The sequence below is a fragment of the Budorcas taxicolor genome, chromosome 11 (assembly GCF_023091745.1).
Source record: "Budorcas taxicolor isolate Tak-1 chromosome 11, Takin1.1, whole genome shotgun sequence".
Taxonomy (NCBI): Eukaryota; Metazoa; Chordata; class Mammalia; order Artiodactyla; family Bovidae; genus Budorcas; species Budorcas taxicolor.
In genome coordinates, this window is record NC_068920.1 from 78511842 (window position 1) to 78521572 (window position 9731).

Sequence of the window (9731 nt, forward strand, 5' to 3'; positions counted from 1 at the left end):
ATCTGAGGAAATGTTTCACTATATGAACCCCCAAAGGAAGACCTTCACAATACTCATATAATGTGTGAGTCTTTAGCCTTCAACATATGTTTCTTCCTTTTTTTTTTTTAAAGAAAATAAAAGGGGGCATTCCCTTAGCTTTAAACTCAAGAGGGAAAAAAAAGATTGACTTGAGGGGAAAGAACTCAAGAAAGTTTTCCTTTAAGATCCAAATAAAAGATAAAGACGTCCCCTGATTAGAAAGGGGGAGTTAACCTATTGTGCCCAGAATCTTTTCTCTGTCTCCTAAAGAAAAGGAGAAACGTTTTACCAAGGAGTCAAGCTCTTTCTTACCTTTGCATCCGCAAGCGGAGGGATCTGTACAGAGCGACACCTAGTGGTCTCCAGATTGCCTTTAGCAGCAAGAGTCGTGAAGACTCTTAAGTGTGTGGATTGAGCCTTTTCCCTCCCCCTCACATCCATAAACTGTGAACAGATTGAGTTGTTCATTGGTTTTGATTCCAATACCACTACTTTCTGGCCACATATCCACTTATTGTTAAATCATAGGGAAAATTAATATTAATATTTGAGGATTGAGTAGAAGTCACAGAGTAGAAAGGAATAGTGATTCCAATGTGCAAAAGAAAAAAAAAAAAAAAGACCTGTCTAAATCTGAAATCTGCAAGGCAGCAACGAAGCACAGTATCCAAACCAATAGATGTCAAAGGAACAATGGCTTTTGCAGTTAGATTCTTCTGAGTTCATGCCAGAGTTTATTCCCACATGGTTCCCACTCTGCCATTAAAATCTCACCTAGGTGGACCTCTCCAGTTACCCATCTGTATTCCAGATTGGACTGGGGGATTTAGGGAATGAAAACATTTCACTTATCCTGATGATATGCTGCTATTCAGGAAACATTTAAAACTCCTTCTTGGTGCCGTGAGAAAGGAATTTCTAATTTCTCCTCTTGTCAATAGATTATCTCTCAAGCAGGCTGCACAAAATTTTGGATTTGGATTCTTATGGCTTGAATTGACAAGGACTTCTTTTTATGGAACCTGCCAAATAAAAATTGAGGGAAGCCATTTAGAACTTATCAAATTTAAATCTTCTTAAAACTCCAGTTTTGCATATACATGTATGACTGAGTCCCTTTGCTGTCCCCCTGAAACTATCACAACACTGTTAGTTAATCAGTTATACCCGATACAAAATAAAATGTTTTTAAAAACCAAAACCAAAAAAAAAAAAAACCTTCCATTTTGAGAATTTTTAAAGGTGATATAATGTGACTTAATTTGGCCACCTAAACAGATAATGACAGAACATTCTGGGAAATAATAACTGAGAGAAAGAATTTAGTGGGAGAATTTTGAGTAGCTCAAATTCTAGTAAAACCTTAGATAACTGGTTTTCCCAACTTGTAAACAAAGGTTAATTGGCCCCAAAATTTGCAGATCCAAGGCTACTTTTTTATCTGGGACAAGGGATCATTTCATTATACTTTCTGGTTGATTTTTAAAAACTATTTCCAAAGAGGATCCACAGAATATTTTCAGTCAGAAAACTGGATGATGGACCCTAACGATTTGCAAACGTGTTTCCCTTTGTAATTTCCACGGGTATGACTCTACCTAATTGGACTTGAACTATACCTCTCCTAACCCATTACCTTATAAGTTGTCCAACCGCAGTTGCATTAGTTTCCTTCTTGATGCATGTCAAATGAGCAAGCAAGCTTTAGACACGTTTCTTCCTCTACTATCTACAGTTTTGTGTTCTCTGTCACCTTAAAGTAAAATCTCTTTAAAACAGCCTACAATTTTGTCTGTAGAGCACTTTTGACTCTAAAATCAGCCAATTATGGCCTATGCTGTTACCTCAATAGAGAGTCCCCATTTTAAAAACTAATACAGGCACTTTGGCAGTCCAGTGGTTTAGACTTCACCTTCCAATGTAGGGAGTGCAGGTTCGATCCCTGGTAGGGGAGCCAAGATCCCACATGACTCATGACCAAAAAACCAAAACAGAAAACAGAAAGAATATTATAACAAATTCAATAAAGACTTTTTAAAAAATCGTTTAAAAAAACTAATATGGACCCTGTATTTGATCACGTGGTTAGGGATATAGCTGCTAGCAAAATCTTTTTAAAGAAATAACCGTTTCAAAAGGGTAAAATAAGAACATATCTGAACTTTCTCATTTTAAATCAGTAACTTAGTAAGGTTTTTTTAAATGACTTGGGTGCATACATTCCTTCACCCCCATTCTCAAGTTAATTAAATAATAAAGACAAGCATTTTTACATACGTAGATGGCTTCGTTTTATTGTCACGCATTCAGTGGTCTTAAGAAACACTTAGCCCTACTTTCTACACCAAAAGTTTACAGTCAAACACAAGCCTACAATCATTTTTGAAAGAGGTCCACAGCACCAACATTCACTGGCTTAAGGTTATAAACCCAGAACATCATCATCCATTCAAGTATGTAGGTATACACTTTGTAGGTAATACTTAGATTGCCAACACAATACATTCTTTGGTGTTCCACTGAATTCTTTTGTGTCCCATATGGGGCATTTGATTACAACTCCTATAAAATATTTCTAGACTATCGTGGCTATAATTAGAGACCAAAGTTTTAGGGTCTTGAATATCTAGTTCTTTAGCAAACTAGAATGAACCCCAAACTGCTTCTTGAAGGGAGTTTTGGCCTAGCCAAGGGACACTGTCTCTCCTTATCTTGATGTGCATGGTTCCAGCGAAGGCACCTAGGGAGGAATGGTCTTTTACCCTAGCCTTTCTCAGGTTCTTCTACTTTCCTCGGAGGGCATAAACCCTACACCCAGCTCTGCCCAGTAGAAGAGTACACAAGTCCCTTCTCCAGCAATATATACAAAAAAAGAAACTGAAGAATGTGATTAGAATGAGGATTAAATATTACATTAAACTACATTTGAAAATATTGCAAAAAAACCTAAATCTTCTACCTTTTCACATTAAAGTTAAGCAATTTGATCTAAAAGCTACTCAATATTTATCAAAAGTTTGGTTGAGGATAATAATACTAACAGGAAAATCTTTAGTAAACTTATGGTCCACTTCTTGAATTAAGAAAGTAAGTTAGAAAAAATGAAACTGAATGAATTTAGTAAGTACAATTTTATACGGGGGATTAAAAATATAAATCAATATAGGAAAAGTTTAGATATATTCCCAAAAAATTTTGCCAGAAATTTTGGGGATACATCTCTAATAGTCTGAGAAATAAAATCATGAAACATATGCATAAGTACATATCCATGAGAAAAATCATATCTTTCATAGGCCATATTCACCTCATATATTCATCTGCCATTGACAGGTAAAGAATCTTAGTATACCTGGAAAATACCAGATCTTGGAAGACAAGTGTCTTAATTTCCCATATTGACATGCACTGGCCTCTTAAGGATTATTAAGCTCAAGGTTCCAAGGTAACTGAACACGCATAAGTTCAAACAGCCTTATAGCTTTGTGCACTATAGTTTCCTTCATTTATCCATGGATGTTATAATACTGTGTTCCATATATTTTAATAGAGAGTATAATTCTGTCTTCACTCCATCCACCTCCCTGATTCTTTGCTCCAACCTGTCTAATTCAAACAGAGAATTGATGGGTGCTTACCTGGAAACTTGTCTAACTGTTGACTAACACTTTCCTAAATGTTCCTTAAGGAGACACAGAAGCAGAAAAACCGACTGTTTAAAGGACAGTGGAGTGTGTGTGTGAGTGCTCACACATATAGTCATGTATATATGTGTGTCTGGGGAATGGACACTTCCTGAGGTTCTTTAACTCTTAAGATTCCTAAATCACCAGGCCCCCAAATACATGCATGAACAAAACCTGACAGAATTGAACAGAAAATACACAATTTATTAAGAATATTTAGAGGCTTTAATACCTCACTTCTAATCGAGGAAAGAACAAGACAAAAGATGGACAAGGAAGCAGGAGACTTGGAGAATTCCATGAACCAACTAGAACTAGCAGGCATCTTAGAACTCTCCATCCAACAACAGTAGAATCGATTTTCTTCTTAAGTGTACATGGAACATTCTTCAGGGTAAACCATATGTTAGACCATCACATAACCTCAATAAATATTACAAAGTACAACCTTCAACCATGATGGAATGAAATTAGAAATCAAAGAAAACTGGGAAATTAGCAAAACATGTGGAAATTAAATAACATAATACAAATGTGCATACATAATAATAATAAATACATACACTAATAAAAATCGTGAGCCAAAAAGAAGTCACAAGAAAAATTAGAAAATACAGTATATTGAAATGATTAAAATGAAAATACCAACATTCTAAAATCATGGGAAGCAGTGAAAGTAGCACTTAGATGGTTATTTATAGTTCCTCTGTCCATGGAATTCTCTAGTCAAGAATACTGGAGTAGGTTGCCATTCCCTTCTCCAGGGGATTTTCCCAACCCAGGAATCAAAGCGTCTCCTGCATTACAGGCAGATTCTTTACTGTCTTATTTATAGCTATAAAGTTCCATATTTTAAAAGAAAATCAATAACTTACTCTTCAATCATGAGAAACTAGAAAAAGGACAGCATATTAAAATAAGAGAAGGAAGGAAATAATGGAGATTGAACTGAAAATGAATGAAATAAATAACAGAAAAATTACAGAGAAAATAGAATTAAAATTCAGTTCCTTGAAAAGAGTAACACAATTAACAAATGTTTATCTAAACTGGACCAAGAAAAAAGCAAGAAGACTCAAATTACTAAAATCATAAATGACATAAGGAGTAGTACTATCAACCTTACAGAAATAAAAAACAGTGGTTATACAAAAAAAGTTATATGCCAGTAAATTAGATAGCCAGATAAAACGGGCAAATTCCTTGAAAGACATGAAGTACCAAACTAATTCAAGAAGAATTAGAATATCTGAATAGACCTGTAAGAAGTAAAGTGATTGACTCAGTAATAATATATACATACATACATACACCTTCCTACAAAGGAATCCCAAGATGAGGTGTCTTCTCTGGTGAATTCTACCAAATGTTGAAAGAAGATTGAACACAGGTCCTTCACAAATGCTTCCACAAAATAGAAGAGGGAATATTGCTTATCTTGCTCTATGAAGCCAGCATTACTGACACAAAACTAGACAAAGACATCACAAGAAAGGAAACAACAGACCAATATTTCTTAGGTTAGGAATATAAATGCAAAAATCCTCAACAGAACTAGCAAAGTGAATCCAGTAACATATAAAAAGTACACCACAACCAAGTGAGATTTATCCTAGGAATGTGAGGTTGGTTCAGGATATAATAATTAACCATGTAACATATCATATCAATAGAAAGAATATTGAATAAAACCCACATGATCATCTCAATAGACATAAAAAAGGTACTTGACAAAATCAATTACCATTTCATGAGTGAGAAGTGTCAACAAGTTAGGAATAACAGTGAACGTCCTCAACCTGATAAGGATCATTTATGAAAAATCCATGGTTAACATTATACTCAATGAAGAAAGAAGGAAAGCTTCCCACCAAAATCAAGAAAGAGGGAATTCCATCCCAGTCCAGTGGTTAGGACTCTGAGCTTTCACTCTGAGGGCCAGAGTTCAATCCCTAGTTGGGGAACTAAGATCCCACAAGCTGTGCGGCATGGCCAAAAAATTTTAAAAATAAAATAAGATTAAGATATCTATTCTCTACACTTATATTAAACATTCTGCTTGAGGCCCTAGCCAGGACAAGTAAACAAGAAAAGGAAATAACAGGCATACTGAAAAGGAAGACATAAAACTATCTTTATTTGCAGATGTCATGATTTTGTACATAGAAAATCCTACGGAATCCACATTAAAAAAAATTAGAACTAATAAATTCAGCATTTGTAAGATACAAGAGAAACATATAAAAGTCAGTTGTATTTTTATACACTAGCAGTAAATACTCTGAAAATGAAATTAAGGAAACAGTTTCACTTACAACAGTATCAAAAACAATAAAATACCTAGAAATAAATTTAGTACAAAAAAATAAGTGCAAAATACTGTTGAAAGATATTGAGAATATCTAAGCAAACAGAAAGAAATCCCATGATCATGAGTTGGAAAGCTTAAAATTATTAAGATTACTCTCCAAATTGACCTACAGATTAAATGAAATCCCAGCTGACTGTTTTGCAGAAATTGACAAGCTGATCCTACAATTCATGTATAAATGGGAGAGATCCAAAATAGGAAAGAATAACTTGAAAAAGAGCAACATAACTGAAGAATTCAAATCAAATTCCCTGATTTCAAAACTTATTATAAGTCTTCAGTAATCAAGACAATATGGTACTAACATAAACTGGACAAACATCATGGAATACATTTCAGAGTCCAGAAATAAACCTTACATTATGGTCAGTTTATTCTGAGAATTCAGCTGAGAATAGGGAACTCCATAGAGATCGAAAAGAGACCAGCAGTTGTCAGGGGCTAGAGAAATGGAGGTGGGAAAGAGGGTAAGGACAAACGGCCTTCATGGCTTTTCTCTTTCTCTCTCTAGTCTCCAAGTTGTGTCCGACTCTTGCAACACCACGGACTGACTGTAGCCTGCCAGGCTCCTCTGTCCCTGGGATTCTCTAGGCAAGAATATGGGATGGATTGCCATTTCCTTCCCCAGGGGATCTTCCTGACCCAGGAATTGAACCCAGGTCTCCCGCATTGTAGTCAGATTCTTTACCGACTAAGCTATGAGGGAACTAGGCTCCTTTTTGAATGAAAAAAATGTTCTGGAAATATATGGTGGTGATTGTTGCACAGTTATAAAAATACACTAAAATTCACTGAATTGCATACTAAGAAATGAATGGAATGGATGGATTAATATTCTAAATCATTCTTATATTTCTGGACTTTTTAAAAAATTTGTCCTATTAAATAATTATTCCTGAACATACATATTCTCCCCATATAGACTGTGCGATCCTTCAGGACAGGAATTCCATAGTATTCACTTCTGTACCAAGCAAAACATTTGTACTTATTAGGAAATCAGTAAACTCTTTATATTGTCCTCAACACTTCAATCTTTCCAAGTTTTCCCTCGGAGCTTTCAAGATAGACTCCAAAACCTCCAGTGCAGCTTCTCCCACTCACCTTTGAGATTTGCAGCTATTGTTTGTCCAATAGTTAGAACCAAGACCTTCTTTATATCAATGCTGATAGTATTCTGCTTCTCACCTGAAGCACTACTTTACTAGAATGTTTTTCATCAGAAGTCCAGTCTCTGTTCTGTCGGCCTTCCTGGCCTCCCAGCCCCTCCTGACGAATATATCGTCTTTCCTGTTCTTCCCTTCCTGCCGCCTCTACCCCTCCTACGGTTCTGCATCTCCTGCTTTCTAAACTGGGAGCTCTGTAGCCAGACAATGAACACTTCCTAGTGCCAGACTGCCAGTTACCTCCACTTTCAGCCTTGGCCTTCATTCGTGCTCATATTTGTTCAATAAATTCATATGAGAGAAGGAAACAACAATCCACTCTGGTATTCTTCCCAGGGAAATCCCATGGACAGAGGAACCTGGCGGGCTATAGTCTGTGGGGTCTCAGAAGAGATGGACACAACCAAACAACTAAACAACCACAACCTAGTACATACCCTGGACAGTTCTAGTTGCTGTCGCTCTGATTATTTTTTTGCATTTATTTATTTTGGCCGTGCCAGGTCTAAATTGTCACATGTGGGATCTAGTTCCCTAACCAGGAATTGAACCCAGGCCCCCTGCATTGGGAGTGTGGAGTCTTAGCCACTGGACCACCAGGGAAGTCCCACTTTGATTATTTTTTGTTTACTCGACCACACAGAATTGAAGTGTTTGCTTATACAACTAAAGGAATTTATGCTGCGTAGGTAGGAACGTTAGAGGGATTTGTGTTTATGGTGCTAATACCTAGTGATAAACTAGCTGATTCACTGAGTAATAATTTCCAAATTTGAAGGATCTTGGGAAATGAATCAACTCCGTCTCATCTACTATAGGCACTAGTATTTTCTTCAGTTCCAATTTCAAATCCATCTTGCAATTTAAGTAAATTGCCATCTGCTGCTTGGGTTGTACTGAATATGGCTTCAACGCTACTGTTACCTTCACAGGAGAGAAAGAAAATTCTTGAGAATTAACATCTTGCTTATATGTGTATTCATGCCGTGTGATTACTGGCAACTCTCCAGAAAATTTGGCCTAGTTTCTGAAAGCCTCTTCAGTCTGTCATATTAAAAGATGCACCATAATTTAATCAAGTCAAGAATATGATTATCTGCATCCAATACTTTTTTTTTTTAATAGTGCAACAAAACCCTTCATTCCTGTTTTAAGAATTCCTCAGGGAAGTCAGGGGAAGGACTTCAGAATAAGGTGAGTTCGATCAGCCCAGAAGGGCCCGTGTGTTCCCAGTGCAGGACTGCTGGAGTAGAGAAGGATTAGAAAAGCAGGACCCCCAGCTCCCAGACTGACAGGTTCAGTTTCCAAAGAGACGACCTCTGTGTAGTGCTTGCTTTGGCCTGCCTTTTTCTCTCACTTTTCCTTAAACCACCATTAGTCCCATTTAATAGCAATTGCCTACAGAGAAGAGGAACTAAAATCAAAAATTTTTTTTATGGAAAAATTACTTTTTCCTCCTCTCCACTCAAAAAAATTTTTTAAATCAAGTCTCATGTGGTCTTGATGCACAGCTGCCAACTTTTCTGTGGTGCCTCTCAAGGAAGTGGACTGTGTCCACCTACTCAGACTTCTCTCCAGTCTGGTAGCTGACTGTCTTCCCCTGCAGGTTCAAAGCTTTTTAAATCCTGAAAACAATTCAGGTAATCTTAGAACTGGAAGTCCCCTTAGAGTCTTGTTCCTCAAAATTTAGTCCATGGACCAGGAGTAACAGCATCCTACGAGTACTTGTAGAGACAGCAGATTATTGGATCCCACTGCAGATGTTTATAGAATCAGAACTTCTTGGGGTGGGGCCCAGGAGTCTGGATTGTAACAAGCTTTCTGGGTGATTCTGATGCACACTAAATTTTCAGAAGCCCTGGCATGTTTGTGTTTTTTTTTTTTAATTTTAAAATCTTTAATTCTTATATGTGTTCCCAAACATGAACCCCCCTCCCACCTCCCTCCCCATAACATCTCTGTGGGTCATCCCCATGCACCAGCCCCAAGCATGCTGTATCCTGCGTCAGACCTAGACTGGCGATTCAATTCTTACATGATAGTATACATGATAGCATGTTTATTATCTGGTGCCATTTTAAAAGTCAGACCTCTTGCCTAAATCTTAATCAGTTCTCTCCAAGACCCTCTGGTTTGGATGCCTGTTCCATTGTTTCTTGTTTCTCTCATTGTCTTCTCTACTGGGTTAGGTTCTTGATTCTACTCTCCATTGACCTCTCTGGACCAGATTCCATTCCTGCACACTGCTTTCTGTTATTACTCACTTTGCTGGACTTGATTGCTGACCTGTTTACTTATGATAGCCACCGTCACATTTCCTTTCTAACCTACCTTCCTGCCTACAGTGACTCCTGGCCTGACTGCAGATGGCAAAATCTACGCAGGAAACCTTTAGGCATGGTGCCCATTAGCACAGGTCTCCACACTCGTCTCTGTGCTACCTGTCTTTCCTTCTTGCTGCCTGTCTTCCACACAGCAGCCAGTTAT